The sequence below is a fragment of the Dasypus novemcinctus genome, chromosome 15 (genome assembly GCF_030445035.2).
Source record: "Dasypus novemcinctus isolate mDasNov1 chromosome 15, mDasNov1.1.hap2, whole genome shotgun sequence".
Taxonomy (NCBI): domain Eukaryota; kingdom Metazoa; phylum Chordata; class Mammalia; order Cingulata; family Dasypodidae; genus Dasypus; species Dasypus novemcinctus.
The window spans coordinates 22,696,537-22,718,623 of record NC_080687.1 but is presented as its reverse complement, the minus strand read 5'-3'; the positions used below and the strand labels follow the sequence as shown (position 1 = coordinate 22,718,623).

The 22,087-nt window shown below is 40.2% G+C and overlaps 1 pseudogene; it reads left to right on the top strand.

The window, feature by feature from the left end:
• Window positions 1–6,844: 6,844 nt before the first annotated feature.
• On the top strand, window positions 6,845–21,292 carry LOC101438316 (transforming protein RhoA pseudogene; annotated as a pseudogene).
• Window positions 21,293–22,087: the final 795 nt, after the last annotated feature.

Sequence of the window (22,087 nt, the reverse complement as noted above, 5' to 3'; positions counted from 1 at the left end):
AGGGGGCTGGCTTGGGCTCAACTAAACATTTAAGAGATTATCATGAGCTACATTTAACTTCAGATTCACAGAAGAAAGCAGGACAGGAAATAGCAGAGCAGCGTCAGACACTTCTCTCCATGGATAGTCTTTATAGAAGTCCATGCAGCAGTTCAAGGGCCATTTTTTGGTTCTCCAAGCAACAGCTCAAGTGTGAAGAAATAAGATTTACACAGGTGGGAACATGGAGCAACCCTGGCTTAAAATCCAGGCCTCAAATAGGTATAGATATTTTTCAAAATAGTTCTTTAGGTGTAGTTTCCAGAGTCGCAGTAAGGGGCATACTTAGTTAACAGCATGCCCACCATGGCCCCCACCATTCAGTGCTCCTAGCCTAGATGCAGGGTGCCAATCAGCAGTCATCTTCATTGTAATAGTGTTTCTCTAGTGACACAACTGGCACTCCACCCTTAGATGCTTTTCAGGAGAACAGAGGTAGAAAGTTAGCCCAAGATCAAATTTCTACAGTTACGGAGAAACTTTTAATGCCATTGCCAAAACTTGTCTTAGACTAGCAATAAGCAATATTTCATGCATACACAAACTAATTGAAAAAATAAAATAGCCTTATCTATCTCATTTTAAGAAATCATTTCCAGGGGATGAAAGGAGGGGGAGGAGGGCATTTTGTTTCTTGGGTATAGAGTGTTTGTAGATACAAGTTAATAAATAAAGTTTTTACAAAAAGAAGACGAGGAAATGATTAAGGAAAAAACAAACCTGTCTCCACTCTCCAATTAAGACAGAATTCCTCAGGAGAAAATCTAGGTGGGCATTAGTCAGTTCATATTCCATGTGCACTCCAATCTGTCCTCTATCTTCAAGAAAAATTGTTGGGAAGTTTTCAGTATATATAGATGGATAGATTTTATTTTATTTTTTTAAATATTTATTTATTTTTATTTTATTTCTTTTATTTATTTCTCTCCCCTGCCTGCCCTCCCCAGTTCTCTGCTCTCTGTGTCCATTTGCTGTGTGTTCCTCTGTGACCGCTTCCATCCTTATCAGCGGCACCAGGAATCTGTGTTTCTTTTTGTTGTATCATTTTGTTGTGTCAGTTCTCCATGTGTCCGGCACCATTCTTGGGCAGGCTGCACTTTCTTTTGCACTGGGCGGTTCTCCTTATGGGGCACACTCCTTGTGCGTGGGGCTCCCATACGCGGGGGACACCCCTGCGTGGCAGGGCACTCCTTGCGCGCATCAGCACTGCTCATGGGCTAGCTCCACATGGGTCAAGGAGGCCCGGGGTTTGAACCACAGACCTCCCATGTGGTAGGCGGACGCCCTATCCATTGGGCCAAGTCCACTTCCCAGATGGATAGATTTTAGATCCTTCACGTGTATAACCTTTATTGACAAATCAAAAACAAAAACCATAATCTAACATTTTAGCAAAACATCATAGAAACAAATTAAGAAAATAGATCAACAACAACAAAAAAAGAAAAATTGGAGGACGTGAACAAACCATTCTCTGAAAAAGTATATATAAGTTGCTTTTAAACCTGTGAAAATATGTTCAACCTCTGAAAATTTAATGCTTCATAAATCCTTTGATACGATCCATTTCTAAAAATAAAATCATATAGATATATATAATACATATAATTTACAACAGCAAAAATGGAAACAATCTAAATATACATCAATAGTCACCTGGTTTAATAAATTATGGTATATTTATGCAATAAGAACTCTACAGCAGAGAAAAAATCATTTCCAGAATTGTTTTTATATTTAATGAAAGTTATAAAATTGGTAGATTGTGTTGTTTTTATCAATTGAACTGATAAAAACTATGAAGACAATCCAGAAGAAACATTTTTGACCCTTAGAACTTTATGATCACATTTAAAATATTCTATTTATATACATATTTGGTTGTAGAGATGCCTGTTTGAGTGATCAATGGAAGTCCTTCATGTATTAAAGGATAAATTCTGTAAAGGAGGTATATTAGAAATACAATTTTAAGGAAAAAAAAGAAAAACAAAAGATTTCAGAATTTTAAAGAACTTAGTGTACTTTTAAATGGATAATGCTGGTTATGAAATTTTTATGGTATTTAGATTCTACTGGACACATTTCAAGGAATAACATGAGTTCATTTTTAAGTTAATGTTTATACTACACTGAAAATTATAATCCTTTGGAACAATTTTAACTTATGATGAAACATAGACATCAATTAAAAATATGCAAGGCTATCCATAGGTCTTCATGAGTAAAAATATTTGAAAACCACAGCTCTAAACCACATCTTAGAACTAATTTGGTGGTTGTATTTTGGGGGTATAACAGGGCAGGCATTAAATCCAGCCTGTTGTCTGAAGAGTGCTCAACTGTATTCTAAGTACCGAGCAGGGATGACTCTCAGCCTAAGAATGGCTGTAAATGCACTTGTATGAACATTTCTATATTGGTTTTGGTAGCCAAATCTAATAAGGTTTTAATAGTTTATCTTGAGAATAGAACATTAAAAATATTAAGATATAAAATATATAGGCACATTGAGAATAATTTTAATAATTTTAATGTGTCAGTGTAAATGAATTAAAAATCTTTGTGGGCCTAGGTTTTGGATGCCTGAATAACTAATAAATTCCTTACATTTAAGATTTCTAAAAAAAAAAAATGGGTATACATACCTTAACTTTGATGTATCTAGGTTATGCAAATTGTTAACAGATCTTGAGTTTTCTAAGTATCAGAAAGCTCATTGGGCGGATGTATAGGTCAATCGAGAATTTTATTCATCCTATCAGCTTGTTCAGAATGATGCTATCATTGTAATATATGGAATAAAATAAGTTAATATGACTGAAAATAGATTCTCTTGTGCCTGGATATACTCAAGTGGTAGAAAATCAAAAGGTGGTGCCCCTCAAAGTTAAAGGTTCTGTCATAACTCACACAAAGTTGGGGAGTCTCTGGTTAACTGCCAAACAAACCTAGAGACCAGAATCAGAAATTCAAACTATTTCCCTGAAAGAGGACTGTGTGTTTTTCGTCATTGAATCCTCAGTCACAAACACAAAGTTTGGAATGCAGTTGACCCACAGATATCACTAAAATGTTGAATTAATTAGGAGGAGAAACAAGAACCAGTGGGGCATTTTCAGACAAAGATGGAGTAGAGTAACAGGGTGGCAGGCTGGCACGGGAAGCAGTGTCTTACCAGAATGTGGTAACTTATTTGTAGAAACACTGATCTGAAACCCAGACCTAAACTTTCCAGGACCAGAAACTAAAACCCGAGAGTGTGTGGGAATGGTTGGGCTCAAATTAACCAAACCTGCAGTAGACTGATGTATAAATCAGAATGCCAATTTTATTACCTTACTTTTAAAAAATGATGACAATGCAGACTACCTATTCAAGGCTTCTTGCCCATGAATTGCCCACCTCTTGGGGCATTTATCAGGAAAGCGCGGTGAGCATTGCCTCAAACAAGGAACTTTAAGTGGATAAACCTCATGGCTAGTGTCAGGAACTTCTGATAGCACAAGGCATCCATTACTGCCACCCCATATGCCTGCCAGGAGTCCTGGACTGTGATCTCTTTGCCCAGGCATGCCCCCCGCCCCATCACTCCTGGAGTCCAAAGACAGATTCTTGCTCCTTGGGCTTCCAGTTTCCAGTTTCACGCTGACTACCCCATTTTGTCAGAACATTCTTTTTATAGAAATGTCACCAGTTTATTAATAAGCTGACCTCAGTAGGATGAAAGCAGAAAGTGACTTTATTCTTTCTCACCAAAGCCCCTTTAAACAACATCTGTCCACTCATTCTTCGCAGGCATCCAAGAAACGCCCTGGATGAAATCTAGGGCAGAAGCCATAGCTTTTCTGGTCATTGTCAGGAACTAAAAAAGAATCACCTTTCTTTAAGTATAAAAAAAACCCCAGTCCTGCTAAAATTAAACCTTTGGTTTCTCATACAATTTTAAACTTCTCTCTTCCCCCAGCCTGATTCAGGACTTGAAGTAGGAAAATGGGTGGGGCATGTTTTTTAATATGTCCCCACTTTGGCCTTCTACTCCCATGCCCCATTCCTGCCACCACGTTGCCTCTGGCTCCTCCAGGGTTGGGAAGTAGAGAGGGACAGATCAGGACAGAAAAGTTCTTACTTACCAGTGAGAATTGTGATCTTATGCCAAGTGAGAGTGTTTTTGTAGGTTCTTCCAAGATGTCCCTTCAGGGACCTCCTGCCCACAGTTCCCTGGTGTGCACAGAACCTCCTTCACTTGGTCCCTGAAGACCCCCCAAACCTCTAACCACCAGGTGATCCACCCCACACAGAACCCCCTTTTGATGTCACCTTACCTCTCCGGACGTCCTCCTGGGAGGGGACCCTTTCGGGAACATGGAAATATGAACCCCTTCTACAGGGTCCACATCCAGCCCATGGGAAAGATGAGTACGTCCTTGTCCCACCATACTCCAGAGGGCAAGTTGTTCCCGAGGTAGCCAGTGTCATGGTTTTTGTGGCTACAGGCTGTTCTAGATACCTGTTACTGCACCCTTCGCTCCCCTCCCAATTCCTGGGAATCCATGTCAAACTCTGAGTGGGTTCTTAGGTTCCCATCCAAGCCAAGAGGTGAATGGAGTACACACCTCCCCTCTCTAAGGAGGGAAGAGAGAAAGCCTCAAGTGCACTTTTACCTCTTTCCAAATAATGATTTCTACACTCTTCCCTTAGACTTCTTAGACTTCTCTTGTTTAGCCTGGAAGTGGGTAGTGAGCTAAGGGTGACTGAACCTTCAATTCAGGGTGCCCACCAGGCACTAGAATATGGATTTTAGAATATGGATTCACTAAGTTTTCTTTCCTATAGAGCTCCAAGGTAGGAAGAATGTCATTTAAGATTACACAAGGTATTGGCTGCCTGACTCAGCTTCAGTTTCAGAGAGACCAATACAATCCTACTCAGCTGCTCTCAGCACCCAGCCACCCTGTCTACAGTGGGGGTGCTTCATTTCAGATGTTCTCTGAGGGTGGTGTTTGCCATGTGTCATCAACAAAATTTCTTTGAAGTCATGGTGTTTAACTTTATTCATATGAGTGTTGGATTATGTTATAGCTGAGTATGTTTCATCCACATTCCCCCACCTTGTTAGTCTCCAGGGAAAACTGACATACAACAGAGATGTGCCATATTTACTCTGTGATTTTATGTATACAAGGTACTAGGCATGGCGGCATGCTCTCTACCTTATAGTCCAGTTTGAAAACTATGGACTTACGAATAGATTTTTCCTATTTTTGTACAATGCTGGGTTTGGGGATAACGGTCCACTGCCTGTGTACATCAGACACATAGACCTCCCGATAGGAGTCCTATAAAAAGTGCTATTCTAAATGAGCTCCCAGGGTAAAAAGAGGGCCCTTATCACTGGAGGAGCACAGGCTGATCCTTCCTGTGTGGGCAGGGGGACATGACATTCCTCCCCAGCATTTTTTCCTCCAGTACATTCAGAAGCACATCCATTTTTTACATGTGTCAGTACCACAAGATACAAGGAAAATGAACAAGTTTCATATCGTTCAATTTACTTGTCACAGGAATAAAGTATTAAGCACAGGATGGATAGACAGCTAAAAAGAGATGCTCACATATGCAGAACAAATTTCTGGAAGTCTAAAAAAAATTAACAATGGTATTTCTGGGGCAAGGAGAAAAGAGGGAGATTTAAATTTATATATTCTTCAGGATGATTTGAATTTATTACTCATTCTGGATTTATTGCTTACTCTGCTTTAATAATGAATTAGATCAGTGGTTTAAAAGGTCGATTATTGTCTTTGCTTACTGTTTCCTGGTTATTGACACCCATCTCCATGAGCATATCCTGCTTTTCCTGTCCCTCCTTCTCTTCTCTTTTTTTTCATCCTTTGCTTAATGATTTTTCTACTAGTCTGATGATTCCATCCCACAAATTCTTAAAAGATAACTTCACCTAAAATCATCCTTAGCGCTCTGCATTTAAATGATCTCTTACCTGACTTAGACTGTAGGTTCCAATCTTCAGGTTCCTGTATCAGTCAGGGTCCAGTCAGGAAAAAAGAAACCATGCTAGCTATTTTAAAAAATAGAATTTTATGTAAGGAATTGACTATTTAATATAAGGTATTGGGGGACTTAAAATGCAAAGTGGGGTGCTCTGTAATTACTTACCTCCAGGAGACAGGGGTTTGACAATTTGATGCTGGATGGACCCCAGAAAATCGTGTCCTTAGGGCTAATCCATTCCCGTGGTTAGGGACCTGTTGGAGGGAGGACCTTCTTTTGATTAGGTTACTTCAGTAGGGTGTGACCCGGGGGTTCTTAATCTCCTTAGTGTAGTCCTTTATAACCAGGATGAATACAGAGAGAAAAGCAGAGAGAGAGCCACAGAAGCAGAAAGAAAGCCAGAAGCTGAAAGCACCAAACCCGGAAGAGAAGGGAGAGACCAGCGGACACCGCCATGTGCCTGGCCATGTGAGGGAGGAGTCCAGGATCACCGGCAGCCAGTTTTTGGGGAGAAAGCATTGCCTGACGATGCCTTGATCTGGAATTTTTCTCAGCTTCGAAACTGTAAGCTTACAGCCTAATAAATCCCCATTGTAAAAGCCAACCTATTTCTGGTACATTGCTTTCAGCAGCTTTTAGCAAACTAGGACAAGGCGATAGATACCCATCCCCGGTCTGGGAGAATAAAGGAAGAGGTGGAGGTGATCAAAATTGAGAAGTTTAGGTCTGGCCTTGGAGAACTCTGAGGAGGAGAGACTGCCTGGCTTCTGGTGATTCAGGAGCCCAGAAGACGATGCCCAGGCAGCTGTGCTCTGTGAAGAAGGGGGTCGGTGCCCCAGCTAGTGCTGCTACCCCAAAGGGCTGCAAAGAACTTGTTTCAGAAGATGGGGGAGGAGGGAGAATTGAAAGCTGGAACAAAGAGCCACTTTCAGGTTGAGGGATGGCAAGAAAACAGAAAGGAGCAAGTCTCTTCTCCCCTCCTCCTACCGGCGGCCTCTCCGTACATTCACTATTGGCAGTGCTGGAAAGGGAACCAGCTGATTTGCAGGTCCAGTCCCAGCAGCACAGAGCGTGGTTAGAAGGGTGCGTTGGGAGCTGAGAGATAAGAGCATAGTACGTATAATTCCTTTCTTGGAGAATTACGTCATTCAGATCCATATTAGCCTGTTAAAGATAATCATCATACTGAGGAAACACTTGTTCTTTGTTCTAACCTTGAAAATAATTAAAAATACACCTCTACAGCATTACGAAATAAAATTCCTCACTGCTCTTAGCACTTTAATGTAGCAACTAGTTACATTATTCATGGTCATGGTTGCTCTTTAACAAATATGAATAATCATTTGGTGTATAACTATAATCATAGTATAAATAATTTTGGTTTTATTTTATATAAACTTATTTCACAGTGTTCATAATTGTCATCTTACTGATTTCATGATAATCCATAGTTACTACTGTAATTTATTAAACTATTATCCTATTAGGTAAATATTTTATTTCCCATATTAATAAATAATGCTTCTGTGAAACATTTATGTATATTATTTCTTCTTCATTTGACTTATTTCCGTATCCTAAAATTTTACTTTTATATCCTCTCTAGCCTTACATTTTAAATATTTGATTTTCCACATTCACATTTGATTAGAACCATCTCTGCTCAGGATATCTCCATGAGTATATTCTGCTTTATCTTTCCATTCTTTCCATCTTTCTCTTAATTCTTTTGATTAATTACATTTTTTAGTGGGCTGGCTATTCCATATTTTCTAAATGCTTCTCTGAACCCACCATTTCATTTTATCACCTTCCTCTCTACTGTTCCCTGAGCTATGGGAACCATCTCCGTTCAGAAATTGTTTTGTGGGAAGTAAGGGCAGTTCTCCCCAGGCTAATTTGCTCACACTGTCCAGACAGATTCTTAATGAAATTTATTTATTTGGACAGGTACACAGGGTGATGTTTCTTAACGGGCTTCTATATTGTAAAATTGGGTTCAAATTAAACAAACCCGTAATTCATACCGATGTACTCTTTCCTGGAATAAGTAAGAAGAGAAAATAGAGCAATTAAAAATGTATCCCTTTGGACATAGACTTTATGAAGCCATTTATAAAGCAAAACATTTTCCTGTAAGATTGATTTTGCTGCCCCAATAGAAAATATGGAATGCAGCTAATTATGTCACCAAATATTTATTTGTTGGTAACTGTTTGTTCTCATTTGAAAAGTACTTTTCCAGTAGAAAATAAAAACTAGTAATTTTGCATGGAATATGGTAGGAAAAAAAAGGACATTTATAAGGAAAAATCAAATCACCACCCACTTTAAAAAATATATATGTATATTTTTTAAAAAGAAATTTAGTTTACATAAAATGTTACATAAAATAAAATAAGGGATTCCCATATGCCCCCCTCCCCACCACCACCCACTTTTAAGAACAATGCTTATTTCAGCCTTTACAACAGATCAACAGAATTCTCTCACTTAGTCATCTAGTCCTGTCTTTGCTATTTTACACCCAGGCAATAGCACTGAAAAAACATTCATAGGATGTTCCCTAGGTATATTCAAATAGAAAAGAAGAAAATTTTTTTTAAAAAGCAACATTTTTCTTTTAAACAAGTCTTATCTATTTTAACACCATTATGATTTATATTAACAATAGATTAGAATAGTTTAATCTTTAAATATCACTTGCTTTTAAAAAATATGTAAGTTTACTTAGCCATAGAATATTTTAGACAGATGTCCGTATCGTCTGCTCACATTTGTACTCAAGCTAGTAGGGTCTATTCTGAGGCCCATTGATCCATTCCAGGGAATCCAAGAACACTCTGAAATTTTATTAGAAACTTTGTGCCTTCAAAGACAGTTTTCTTAGCTTTCATCAGATTCTCCAAGGGCTTCTTAGCCCCAAAACTGTTAAGAACCAGTGTTAGAAGCATGTTTCACAACCTGCTATTTAGGCTCTTGCTGAAAATAAGAAAATGTGGGAGTTTTTCCCAATCTGCTCTAGTGAGATTCATGTATAATATACTTCTTATTCAGAGGCCTGTTTCCACAAACTAAGGAGAGAGTTTGACTTATGATAAGCAAGAGGAGTTAGAGCAGTAAAAGGAAGGAGATTATAGAATAATAATTAGAATAGAAGATGGACTGCTGGAGAGATTTTTTACAGGCTAGGGAAAAACTGGAGGATATTTGTTAGAGGAGAAGAGGACAAGTTGAGAGGGTGTTTTAGTTTGCTAAAAGCCACTGGGGAGCAACATACCAGAAATGGGTTTGTTTTTATAATGGGAATTTATTAGGTTGAATGGTTACAGTTCTGAGGCCTGGAAATTGTCCAAATCAAGGCATCATCAGGAGTCCAATGGCCTGCCATCCTGGAGTCCTTTCTCAGATGGCAGGCCCCTGGAGGCATCTGCTTCTTTTCGGGGCCTCGTTGCTTCAGCTCCTGGCTGCTCCATCTATGTCCCTCTCTCCTGGGCTCCTTTCTGCACTCCTGGGGCCCGTTTCTCCGTGCCTGTGGCCTTTTCTCTGTGCCTGCCTGCTGCTTTTATGCCTCTTTATAAAGGACTCCAGGAAGAGGTCTAAGACCCAGCCTGAGTCAGGCAATCTAATCAAAGGCACTTAACAGAAGTAATTTAATCAAGACTTTCCACCCATAATAGATTTACATGCACAGGAATTATTAGCTCTAAGTTCATGATCTTTTCTGGGATCCACAAAAAGCTTCAAACTGTCACAGAGGTGGAAAGAGAGAAGACAGTAAAAGGATAGAAAAAGCAGAATACCACCCCAAAGGCCGGGAACAAAAGTTTAGGTGTGATAAACACACATACCAAATTTGAAGCAGGCAAAGCTGTATTTGTGCTTTAGAAAGACAGAAGTGAGAAACGGAGGGGAAGAGTTGAAGAGGTGTAAATAATGGTAAGAGTTGCTATGTGAAATAAGTAAGGAGGCACGTCAAGTTCCCCCCAATTCCCTTGAATCTTCTTTTACCTCTACTGGGGCAGTAAGATACTGGAGTGATCATTTTTACCACCACAAATCCCCTGTCTATGGAAGGGAGCATTTTCTTCTCAAAATATAATAGTTTCTTTCCTTTAAAAAATGACATAAAACAACACTTTTGGAGTTTCAAATGAAGCACAAAAAATGACTTTCTGAAGCCAAAAAAAAAAAAAAAGTAATCGGTGAATTAGAGGAGAAAGGTGTCCAAATCAGTGGATTAGAATATAAAGTGGCAGGCAAAGCACAGAGCAAAAATATAAAGAGATGGAAATCATCAGGGGAAAATAACACATTGAAAACAGATAAAGCAGAATTAATAGGAAAACAAAAGAAGTTCCAGAATGAGACAAAACAGAAGAGATAGAAGAGAGAGATAAAAAACAGAAGATGTGCTGCAGGGACAGTTACCAGACATCGTATGTCCTCCCATGGCCCACTGGGTGGACTGTGGGAAAGTGTGGGCTATGGTGTGGACCATTGACCATGAGGTGCAGCGGTGCTCAGAAATGTACTCACCAAGTGCAATGAATGTCTCATGATGATGGAGGAGGTTGTTGTTATGGGGTGAGGAGTGGGGTGAGGGGGGTGGGGGGTATATGGGGACCTCATTTTTTTAAATAAAGACAAAGAAAAACAGAAGATGATTTCTCTGAACTGAAGAGAGATTTGAGTCTGTAGTTTTGTTTTTTTTCTGTCTGGCTACATCATCGTCTTCTTGGTGGATCTCTTCACCATGCGGGGTGGGCTGCATGGGAGCCTGCACCTCTCCATGCCAGCAGAGGCGATTCTTTTTCCTTTTATTACCAGGGCGTCCCAGGGATTGAACCCAGGTCCTCCATATAGTAAATGAGAGCTCAATTGCTTGAGCCACAGCTGCTTCCCTGAGTCAGTAGTTTTAAAGGTTGCATTGAATTCCAGGCAAGAATGATGAGATACTTTCACACACACACACATGCACACACACACTTGAATAGAGATCCAAATTACATCACATCACTTGAAAATGTGCACCATTCATAAAGAAGGGATATTCTCCAAAGGAAATTCTAGTAATAGTCTAGAACTAAACTGATCAAGAACTAAACTAACTTCAAATGCAGGAGTTGACAGTAAAGAAAGGGAAGATGCCAAAGCATCCTAAAGGTCTATATGGGATTGTGGAAGTGAGAACTGGTGAGAGAGAGGGAAGAAGGGAAAATATTCTAAAATCCTTGTCTTATTGGAAGGAAGGAAAGAGAGCATATTTGTGGGAAATATAATATCACGGTATCTCATTTCAAAAGGAAAGAAAAGTGTATCTGATTATAAGCCAAGAAAAGAAAGATACCCTTTTATTGAGTGGAAAAAATATGCAATTTTTATGTTTTAACAAAGGACAAAAAAATGGAATGAAGAACAATCTGAACAAACTGACAAAATCCTGGAAAAGGAAAATAGAAAACAATAATGTAAAATGAGTAATTTATTTTTAATAAAAGGAGCAAAGTGTATTAGTCAATATACTGAATGTGGATGGACTTACTTTCCCATTAAAAAGTAGTCATTAAATATACTAAATATATGCTATAGACCAGAGGTTGTTAACTTTTTTTTTGTTCCATGGACCCCTTTGCCAGTCAGGTGAAAACCACAGACCCCTTCTCATAATGTAGCAGCAGATAGTTTTATGACACTCAACTAGAGTTGGGTCTAACGACTACCATTACTTTGAAGTATGAATGAATGTAAGCGATTTTTTGAGATATGCAACAACTGAAATGTGATGTGAAATGAATACTACTGTAATTTATTGCATAGATTCGTAAGTGAAAGAAATGCTAGATTTCAGTTAGAGGTCAGAGAAAATAAAGATAATAAGTTGATTTTTCTCAATTCAAGTTCACGGACCCCCTGAAATCTTTCCATGGGCCCTTGGGGGTCTGTGAACCCCTGCTTAAGACCGACCAGAGTTAGTGGTTATAGTCTGATGATGTTCTCCCATAATCTGTAACAAATGTTCCACAAGAATGTAAGGTATTCATGGAAGGGTGTTGTATGGGAATTCTGCACATTATGCATGATTGTTTAAGTTCACAACTACTGTAATAAAAAAATTTTTTTAAGATTTATTTATTTAATTACTTTTCTCCCCTTCCCCCTCCACCCCCGTTGTCTGTTCTCTGTGTCTATTTGCTGCGTCTTCTTTGTCCGCTTCTGTTGTTGTCAGCGGCACGAGAATCTGTGTTTCTTTTTGCTGCGTCATCTTGTTGTGTCATTTCTCCGTGTGGGCAGTACCATTCTTAGGCAGGCTGCACTTTCTTTGGTGCTGGGCGGCTCTCCTTACGGGGTGCACTCCTTGTGCGTGGGGCTCCCCTACACGGGGAACACCCCTGCATGGCAGGGCACTCCTTGTGCGCATCAGCACTGCGCATGGGCCAGCTCCACACGGGTTAAGGAGGGGGTTTGAACTGCAGACCTCCCATGTGGTAGACGGACTCCCTAACCACTGGGCCAAGTCTGCCACCCATGTAATAAAATTTTTTTAAAAAGCAGACACTAGTTTATGCTGTGTACAAAATCTAACAAAGTGAGGAAGAAAGGTTGAAAGTGAAAATGTTGACAAATAGTAATCAGGTAAACAGAAGTAAAAAGAAAACAGGAGTGGAAAAATATTATCGGACAGGCTGAAATTTAAGGATAAAGAAATAATCAGGGGAAGCGGATGAGGCTCAAGTGATAGAGCTTCCACCTACCATATGGGAGGACCTGGGTTTGATCCATGGGGCCTCCTGGTGCAAAAGAAGGGAGAGTATGTCCGTGTGGCAAGCCAATGCCCATACAAGTGCCCACGTGGTGAGTCAGTGCCCTACGCAAGTGAGTCATGCAGCAAGATGATGATGCAACAAAAAGAGAGACAAAGGGGAGAGTCAAGGTGAAGTGCAACAGAGTCCAGGAACTGAGGTGGCGCAACTGACAGGGAACCTCTCTCCCCATCAGAGGTCTCCAGATGAATCCTAGAGGAGAGAAAATGAGAAGAGAAGACAACACAGACAGCAAAAACAACAGGGCAGGAAGAGGGGAAGGGGGGGAAATAAATAAATCTTTAAAAAAATAATCAGGATAAAGATTATGAATTGATTTAATTGTATGAAAAATGAATTGTATGAAAAAGATAACTGTTTTCAATTTGTGTGTCAATCATCATACATACATTTTTAAAATGATTTGAAATTCAGGCAAAATGTGACGAACTTTTATGTCTTTCAGAATTGGACCTACCTAATAGACAAGAAAAGTGGGCAAAAATGGATTAAAAACCTTAATAGGCAAGGTATGGCTATAAAGGGGTAGTGCCAGGGAATTTTGTGTGTGTGTGATGGTGGAACAGTTCTGTATCCTGGTTGTGGTGATGGTTACATGAATCTATACATGTAACACAATTTCATAGAACTAAACACCCCCACACACAAAGAATACATGTAAAAAACTGGTGAAATCCAAAATCATGTCTGTAGCTTAGTTAGTAATATTGTATGTACCCTTGTCAGTTTCCTGGCTTGAATATGTTCTGTAGTTATATGAGATGTTATCATAGGGGAAAGCTGGGTGAAGGGCACATGGGAACTCTGTACTATTTTTGCAACCTCTTGTGATTCTAAAATTGTTTCAAAATAAAAAGGTTTTTAAAAAGCACACAACCTTATGATAAACGTAGCTATGAACATGGAACAGTTAAAATTTTCACAAATAAGTAATGAAAATTAGAGACTTTTAGGCTAAATTGCCGACTCACAATAAATAGCTAAAAACTCTTAATTTCTTGGTAATTAGAAGCATATTCCTAGATAAAGATTTGGTCAAAGAAGAAATTGAAAAAGAAATTACAACCTTGAAAGCAATGAGAAAATACTTTCCAATAAAACTTATGGGACACAGTGAGAACTATATTCAGGGAAAAAAAAGTAATTTAGTATTCATCTTGGGAAATGAGTAAAGCCACTGTGCGGAACTATAAACGATCTGAGATTTAATCCTACTTGCAAGCCAAGACAACCTGCCCCTACTTCATGGATGCACACAGAAAACACCAGACTCCTGGGTGGCAGACAAAAGACGTTATTACACACGGCACTCAGGCAACGTGGGCTTCAGGTTCCCGTCAGTTCCCCTTGTGCCCAAACCCCACGGAAGCAATGCACCAGTGGGCCCAGGAGGATGTTGCACACATCTGGGTTTGTGAAACAGTCAAGGAACCCGAGATTAGGAACCCCCAATCTTTTAAATAGACTGCAGGTAAATCTAACATTATTTTGAATATACTGTTCAGCCAGCAAATCTCCCCTCTGCCCCAGAGGGTGACAATATCTTTGTCTTGCAAGGCTGTTTGCTATACAAACCTCCTTTAAAGGATAGTCTAGAACAAAAGCTGTCATTAAATCTTTTCAAAGATATTCAGAAATTTGAGAGAACCATGTAATGTACAACAAAAGAAATTGAAGAGGGAAATAATAAATGGACACATCAAATGTTTTTTCTTTTAAAGATTTATTTATTTCCCCCCCTCCCCCCACCGAGTTGGCTGCTCTCTTGTGTCCATTTGCTGTGTATTCTTCTGTGTCCACTTGCATTCTCGGTGGCACTGGGAATCTGTGTCTCTTTTTGTTGCATCGTCTTGCTGTGCCAGCTTTCTGTGTGTGCAGTGTCACTGCACTTTTTTTGTGCAGGGCAGCTCTCCTTGCGGGGCGCACTCCTTGTGCGTGGGGCTCCCCTACATGGGGGACATCCCTACGTGGCAGGGCACTCCTTGCACACATCAGCACTGCGCATGGGCCAGCTCACCACATGGGCCAGCTCACCACATGGGCCAGGAGGCCTTGCGTTCTAACCCTGGACCTCCTATATGGTAGGTGGACACTATCAATTGAGCCACATCCTCTTCCCCAAATATTTTTTAAAATCCATGAATTCACAATGACACTTTAAAAAATCACTGGTCATCATTGAAGGATGACAAGCACCAACTCACTTTGCTGAAAATTGGTAAATAAAGGAAAAGAGGGGAGCATTATCTTGCCTTTCCTATAGATATTATATTTTAGGGCACCCATATAGTTGATAAAGAAAAGTACTGCTTTACAGGAGAATTCCAGCTGATAAATACTGAAGCTTATCAAAATTCCAAATAGATGAGAATGGATCTTGCAGAATGGCAACCCCAGAACCTGTTGATCAGCAAAAGAGAGATCATAAAGACATCATGTAACTTCTGATGTGATGTAAAGTGAAATTCAACCTCCCATTCCTCTAGTGGGATAATTCTGAGGCAGGTTCCTGGTAGTTTTACAAAGGGTCCCCACTGGGATTGAACCCCAGGTGGTTACAGTGGTAACTCACTCATTAATGTACCCTTTATCCCTTTATTTTATTTTTTGAGGTACTGGGGCCCGGGGATTGAACATGGGATTTCTCATGTGGGAAGATTGTGCCCAACCATTGAGCCACATCAGCTACCCTGAGTTGGTTTTATCATTTGTTTTGCTTATTGTTTGTTTTTGATTTTTCAGGAGACACCAGGAACTGAATCCAGGACCTTCCATGTGGGAGGCAGGTGCTCAACTGCTCGAGCCACATCCATTCCCTGTACCCTTTATTTTTTGGCTTCTCTCCCTTCCCTGTTTCATTTTCTCCATGTCCTCCTTTGTCCTTCAAATAAGTTACCTGTGCCCAAGCCCTGGCCTCAGGATTTGCTTTTGAGGGATTCTATACCAAGGCGGTTGGTATCAGAAGTGACTTTGGACATCAGACACTCAGGAAGGGAATCTGGACTTCACCACTCACCACTCATGTGACATGGCCATACAGATGCCATTGCTGGTGCTAGATGAGGTGGTAACAACTTCTGACATTCTTTATTTTCACAATTACTGAGATTCTCACCTATGATGAATTGGAATGAGGAACAGGAGGAAGGGAAGCACTGGCATACAAAATTATACTATTGCTTGAAAGAGATAAGAGCAATGATAATTATAAGGATAGTAAAATTGGCTGACTTCTGCTCCTGCTCGAGAAGCTTTAGAAGGAGAAGGAAAGATTCAGCCAAGTAACAACTTAAGGTCCACAATGAAAGTCAAAAGGCCATCAAGGAAGCATTTAAAGAGACACTCACCTCCTGCAGCTAGAAAGCAGACTTGCTGAAAATCAGATCCAAGATTTCATTGTAAAAGTTGCAGACCTACATGGGAAGCTGAAACTCACACCCCTGGTGAGTCTCCTATCCAAGACCCTGGTTGTGAAGGACTAAGTTCCTGACACCTGGCAGGGGGAATTGGGTGGGTGTTTTGAGACACTTGAGCTCCTAATTCTTTGATCTCTTCAAGTCAATGGTAACAGTCCTCTTTCCTTTGCTAGATAAGAGCAGCTTTGCATTGCCTGGGGACCATGTGAAGGCCTCACCTTAGTGAGCAAGAAGATACATATTATCCTCTGCTCCTTGTCTGCTGTCATGGCCTCTAGATTAATAAAGGGTCAATTCGCAGCAAATACTGATTGGGGAAGCCGAATAGCAGCTACAGGAGGAAATAAAAGGAGCTGGAGGAGCTGGTGAATATGTGCCAGTATGAACTGATTTATCACCAGGTACTAGAATGGATCTTGTTGTACTGGGGTGGTGAGGCACGAATATAAAGCTGGAGAAAGGTGAGTTTTTTTTATATGATGGCATTCATTTCCTTGTATTTCAGGGTTTAACTTCTTGACAGGGTCACTTTAGGCTATTCCCTAATATATGAAGATATGGCTTCTTAAACTGTGGCTACAAATGGTGGCCAACAGCAAATGAAATTGAGATGCTGGATTAGCCTTGGCAAGAGTGTGAAGGGGTCAGGAGGCTTAGAGAGATGGACATGTTGGGATGGATTCATTATAACAGATCAGAGGGTAACTTAAGCCAAGAAGTTTCCTTAGAAGGACTCAGAGAATATTCCTTTTCACAAAGCAGTGAAGAATACCCTTGTGAGAGGCCATCAACATCATTAAAGAGTCATTCTGAAATAGCAAAGGCCAGAAAGCAGCACTTAATTGTCAAAAGCTAGATGGCTATACTACTGTAGCTGGAAACAAGGTCAGGATAGCAACAAGAGTGCCCTGACTCACAAGGCTCTGTGGTGATTGCTGCTAGTCCATGATGCTCTTAGGGGTGAGATAAGTATGCAGCTAATGAGGGTATTGATTGACTTACATAACAAAAAATGTCAAGATCTTGTGAGTGGAATAGAAGGCTGATGTCAACTGTCACAGTGGAAAGTCAGAATCCTTCACTTAGTTTCAAATCTGAGCCAACTCTCAGAGCTCATTGATTAAAGGAGTTGAGTCCCATTGAGGAAGGCCCTGCAATGCCAAATATGCTTTATATGATAAATATCTTCCAAATCCTTCTTCAAAGAAATTTATGACCATTTACCAGAGTAATTGTATACCTGGGAAACTGGAATACCTAGACCTATTCAGTTGCTTGACATAAGGTCTGAACTGACAACAATAACAGGACACCAGAAAGGACATGTTATAATGAGTCTCTGGCCCAATCTTACTTTGGTAGCCACTCTCCTCCCTCACCATGGTCATTTCCCTAGTACTTAAATGCATGATCAAAATAGATGTCCTTGACTCCTGACAGAACCCTCATAAGGATTCTTTTAACTGTGGACTAAAAGGCATTATGGTAGAAAATGGAAGTATAACAAGTGGAAGCTCCTAAAACTATTCCATCTTATAGATTTTCTCTAATGATTGCTTCTACAGAAGTGATATCACTTCCTAGGTGAAAGTGCAAATATTACTACCACTGGCAGCATCCCCCAAAGGCTTAAAGGATATGTGTGTACATTGTGGCCACATTCATATATCCCTTACCAAATCATTTGAATGGTTTCTATTAATAAAAATGCATCAAGTTGAAGATGGATTGCATGCAAATGAGCCACTGTAAATTTAAGAGGTAGCCCCAATCACAGCAGCTGTTCCAGATCTAGTACCTAATATCTACTACAACACAACTTCTGGAACTTTGTATGCAGACTTTGATTTTGCCAATTTTTTTTCAATCTCCTTCGGTAAAGAGACTCAAAAGGAGTTTGTTTTACATGGAAAGGACAGCAGTATACCCAGGACAGCTTCATGGACATGCAATCTGTTCAGTCAAATAGGCCCCAAGTCAAGAAGGGCCTCATTCTTGGCTCTGCTGTCACCATCTTGCAATTGTTCATACTTTTTGAATAAGAAGTCCCACATTTTCATTTTGTAGTGGGACCTACAAATTGTATAGCCAATTCTGAATATATCTTTTCTGTTTTCTCCCAGGATTATGTTAACTCTCCTGCTCATTCATAATATAATTGACCATTTTGCAGAACATCTCACTGGTGCCCTATATCTGACATCATGCAAATCACACTTGATGAGCAGGAATTGTCAAGTTCTCTGGATTTCCTTATAAGATACAGATATGCCAGAGATTAGGAAATACAGCTTGCAAAGATATAGGGGTCTGACACATCTGTGAAAGTTTTAGGAGTTCCAATATTCTAAGTCATACTAGGATATACCTTCAAGGTAAAGGAAAAACTGTTGCCCTTCACTTCTCCTACTATTAAAAAAAAGATCTTGAATTTGTTGGGCCTTTTTGGATTTTGGAAGCAACATATACTACACTTGGTAATACTACTCTGACTTGTTTACTTAATGGCAAAGAAGTCTGCCAGGTTGAATGGAGATCAAAATAACATAGGGCTCTTTAAGAGGTCCAGGTTCTCCTGCGACACCAACCATATGATCCAACAAATTCAATGGTGCCAGCAGTATCTGTGTTATATAGACACAGAATGGAGTTTTGGCAAGATCCAATAGAAGAATCAGAGAAAAGAACCCCAGGATCCTGGAATAAGGCATGCCTCTTCCAGCAGCTCCTAGCATACTTCTAGTCCCTAGTAGAGAATAAATACAAGTAAATATATGACCAGAAGTTCCCATGATAAGCTGAGTATTCTCAGATTTACCATGCATAAGGTTGAGTGTACATGATGGCAATCTATCACGACAAGGAGATGGCAAATTTGGGCTAGGCATATGCAGATTCAGAGGGCACAGTAAATTATTGAAACAGATGGCCCAAACCTCTAAGTCACCTACCTCTGTTGCACTGACTCCATACTTCAGCTCCACCTATGACATTGTGGAAAGTTTACAATGACTAACTGGTAGAGGGATTAAAAAAAATGGACTGGTTATGAATAGGTTTGGTTGATAATTTGGTGTGAACCAAGTATGGATTGCTGCCACACTAAGCCCAACTCAGACTGAACTAAAGGACAATGGTGAGAAGAAATATTCCCACTGGATAAAGCAATACACTGGGTTTTCTCCTTTGTATGGAATGATAAATAGTCATAGGGTAAACACATATTCTTGGATGGTGGTGTTGTTTTGGTTCATTGTTTAGGTGCCTAGAAGGGGCAAGGTGGAATGACTAGAGAAAAAGATGTCTGGGGAAGGGGTATGTGAATGAACCTAAGGGAATAGATATGAGGTGTATGGATCTTTGAATCTCTAAATATTCACCACAGAGCATTTCCTACTGAAGATGCACTTAGCAACCAGGTAGATAGGCTGACTTTTCTAGTAGGGTAGCCAGCCTTGGTCTTTGGATACCAACTGGTGTTGTGCACAACAGGTCCATGAACAGAGTAATCACGGTAGCAAGGATGGAGGCTGTGCATGGTGATATTCCTATCAACAAGGCTGACCTGGCTACTCACAACAGAGGCTGATACTAATCCCTAAATGTGGAAGCATCATATGAAGAGACCAACCACCCACTTGGTGGCAAGGTGATTACATTAGATTCTTTCTACTATGAAGAAAGAAGCAATTCATTTTATAAGAATTGATACTTTTTGTGTATTTGGATTTGTTATCCCTGCTTGAAGAGTTTCTTCAGCTATCTGTGGGCTTACAGAATGCCTAAATAACCCACATGAGACCCCGTTTAACATTATCTCAGACCACAAGACCCATTTTATGGTGAAGGAGGTTATGATAATGGGCACATGACTACTGGATCCACCAGTTCTACCATATACTACATCACTGGAAGCTGCCAGCTTGATACAATATTGCACTGGCTTTCAGCTAGCAAAAGTTTCAGGTAATACAACAGCAACTAAAGGAATAGAATATCTTGGAATAAATTTAATGGGGAATATATAGGATTTGTATGTGGAAAACTACAAATCATTCCTGAAAGAAATTAAAGAAAACCTAAATCAGTGGAAAGATATCCTATGGTCATGGATTGGAAAACTTAACATCATTAAGATGTCTATACTACCCAAAGGGATTTACAGATTCATTGAAATTCCAATCAAAATTCCAACAGCCAGCATTCCGGCTATAGCTGGCCCTCTTGTGAGACTGGAATGCCCACCATCTGCAGTCCTCTGTCTGGTCTCTTGTTGGTTGGCTGCCCTTTACTCAGCGATTCTTCTCTGAATTTATGACTAGCAAAGCTGCGAGCAGCATCTTCGTCACAAAGAGGTGGGACTCAGAGTTGTACCCTGAGGATCTTACATCTGAAAAGCTCAAGGTCGTTTGTAGAGCTGCCACACTGGCTATGTGTCCTGCAGCACATTTGTAGGCAGTGACTGCCACTGAAAAGAAATTGGTGATGGTTGGTGCTGGAATCTTGGCAAGACCTCCTTACTCATAGTCTCCAGCAAGGACCAGTTCCCAGGGGTCTAAGTGTCTATGGTGTTTGAGAACTATGTGGCAGATATTGAAGTGGATGGAAAGCAGGTGGAGATTTTGTGGGACATGACTGGGAAGGAAGATTGTGACCACCTGACCCCCTCTTCTACCTGGACACTTATGTGTTTCTTCATGGACAGCCCTGATAGTTTAGAAAACATCCTAAGCATTTCTGTCCCAAGGTGCCCATCATCTGACTGGGAACAAGAAAGAGCTACAGAATGATCAGCACCCAAGACCAGAATTAGCCAAGATGAAGCAGGAGCCTATAAAACACAAAGGAAGCAGGGATGTGGCAAATAGGATGGGCACCTTGGAGTACATGGAGTGTTCAGCCAACACCAAAAATGGTGAGGGAGGTTTTTGCAATGGTCATAAGAGTGCTCTTCATGCCAGACATGAGAAGAAAAAGCCTGGTTGCCTTGTCTTGTGAAAGCTTGCTGCAAGCACAGTCCTCATATATTTAAGTTTTGAAGTGCTGTTTATAATCTTAATGTATGATTACTGGCCTTTTTCATTAATCTATAATTTACAGAAGTTGTCTTGCTACTGGTATTTGGAAGCCAGCCATGATTATTAATGATGTCCAACCTGTCTTGCTCTCCAGGGTCCCTATATTAGTCAAGATTCTCTAGTAGGAGGTGTGAAGAACTGACAGGAGAGATCTGTAAATAGTAAGGATTTTATAAAATCATTTCATGCAACCATGGGCATGCATGATTCCAAATTCTGCAGGGCAGGCTGCAAGCCAGGAACTCCAATGAAGGTCTTCAGTGACTTCCCCAGGAGACACTGGCTATCTGAAGGAGAGATGGGAATTCTCTCTTTGAATGCTGAAATCACTTCTCCTTTAAGGTCTTCAACAGGCTGGATGAAACATCACTATTACTGATATTGATGATAGATTAAATCAGCCATAGATGCAATCAACTCACTGATGGTTAAAGTTTAGGAAGTGTGCTTGCACTACAATTAGTCCAGAGCTTGCTTGACCAAACAAATGGGCACATTACTTGGCCAAGTTGACACAAGAGCCTACCATCACAGCCCCTATGATGATGCTCTCACAGCTCTCCACTGTGCTCCCACCTGAGGTACCATGCACTAACTCAAAGAATTTCTTAACTTCTTGCTTCATTCTAGAAAGTGAAAAATAGGTAGCTTTTGTGAATTAGGCTGTAACTACTTTATCATTAACATGTCCTGCCTGTCATTTGTCAGCTGCAAA